Source organism: Sturnira hondurensis, unplaced genomic scaffold, assembly GCF_014824575.4.
Source record: "Sturnira hondurensis isolate 20B ecotype Veracruz unplaced genomic scaffold, ASM1482457v3 Scaffold0006213, whole genome shotgun sequence".
NCBI lineage: Eukaryota > Metazoa > Chordata > Mammalia > Chiroptera > Phyllostomidae > Sturnira > Sturnira hondurensis.
This window is the reverse complement of record NW_028078844.1, coordinates 60,053-61,883: the sequence shown is the minus strand read 5'-3', so window position 1 is coordinate 61,883 and position 1,831 is coordinate 60,053. Positions and strand designations below refer to the sequence as shown.

Sequence of the window (1,831 nt, the reverse complement as noted above, 5' to 3'; positions counted from 1 at the left end):
AGTGACCTTGGGTCTGAATAAATTGGCATTTAAGATGAGGCTCGAAGGACAGATGGAAGTTAGATTTAAAAATCAGTTAGTGGCGGGGCAGGGCACCTGCATGCATGTGCTGCCAGATGCTCCACCCTCCTGTTCCACCGCCACTGCTCTTAAGTGTTTTTCTCTGTGAAGGTGACTGGCCTGCACTCTCTTTCCTCCTTTCTCCCTGTCTCCCACTGTCAGTAGGACCCATCTGCCACTGCCTCTGGGACCCCATGCCCACTCTGCTTTGAGCAAGATGTCTCCCAAAAAGGGAGGTGGTGGAATTAAACTACCCCCAACTATTGGAAGATTTGGAACCTTCTTTTATTGTTGGATCACCACATGTTGGGAAATCTACCTTCTTCGATGTGTGAACCAACAGTCAGTCTTCAGCAGAAAACTTCCCATTCTGTACTATTGATCCTAATGACAGCAGAGCACCTGTGCCAGACAAAAGGTATGACTTTCTTTGCCAGTACCACAAACCAGCAGGCAACCTGCCTTTCTAAATGGAGTGGATATTGCTGGTTTTATAAAAGGGGCTTGTGAAATGGCCAAGGCCTAGGAAATGCCTTTTACTCACATTAGTGCCTGTGATGGAATCTTTCATCTAACATATGCTTTTGAAGATGATGTCATGCATGTTGAAGGATGTGTAGCTCCTATTTGAAACATAGAAATAATATACAAAGAGCTTCACCTTAAAGATGAGAAAATGATTGGCCTGTTATAGATAAATTAGAAAAAGTGGCTATGAGAGAAAGAGATAAAAAAAACTAAAACCTGAATTTGATATAATGTGCAAAGTCAAATCCTGGGTCATAGATCAAAAGAACCTGTTTGCTCCTATCACAATTGGAATGACAAAAAGATTCACGTGCTGAATAAACACTTACTTCTGACTTAAAAAATAATTGTCTACTTGGTTAATCCTTCTGAAAAAAACTATATTAGAAGGAAAAATAAATGGTTGATAAAAATTAATGCATGGATGGACAGGTATGACCCAGGTGCCTTGGTTATTACTCTCAGTGGGGTGTTGGAATGCTAGTTGCAAGAATTGAGTGCTGAGGAGAGACAGGAGTATCTGAAAAAGAACATGACACAAAGCACTTTGCCAAAAATCATTAAGACTGGGTGTACAACATTCTACCAGAACACTTTTTCACTGCAGGCCCAGATGAAGTGTGTTCAGTATTCATGAAAGGCATGGAGGCTCCTCTAGCTACAGAAAAGATTCACACAGATTTTGAAAAATGATCCATTATGGCTGAAGTAATGAAACATAAAGATTTTCAAGAGGAAGTTTCTGAAAATGTGGTCAAGGCTGCTTGAAAGTACAGACAAGGCAGAAAGAGATATTGCTGAAAATGGACATATTCTTCTAATTTAATACATCCCAGCAATAGAATAAAAAATAAATTTTAGTTATGACTCAGATAAATGTACAATTCCCAAAAGGCATATGATTTTTTAAAATTAAAACTTCTGAAAACCAAAGGGACAAAGTTGGGAAGATAGGACTCTTCTACAAACAGAACTTTTTTATTTGTTTTCAAATTAAATACTTTATAACTTCAGTGAAATCCAAAATCTCTAATGTGAACAGCTTTGCTTTTTTCATGACTAAGACCCTACTCCAAATTGTAGAAGCCTTCAGGAGCCATATTACTCTCATGATACTTCCGTAATCTCTATCATATTTGACATTGAGGGCAGTGTGGCTTGCCCCTTTTGAATCTACAGATAATCCATGTTGTACTGTACTTCAGATGTCTACACTCAATAAAACATTGGAAAATCAGTCTGT

At 38.7% G+C, this 1,831-nt stretch overlaps 1 pseudogene; it reads left to right on the top strand.

Annotated features, from left to right (window-relative positions):
* Nucleotides 1-277: 277 nt before the first annotated feature.
* On the top strand, nt 278-1,389 carry LOC118988273 (obg-like ATPase 1; annotated as a pseudogene).
* Nucleotides 1,390-1,831: the final 442 nt, after the last annotated feature.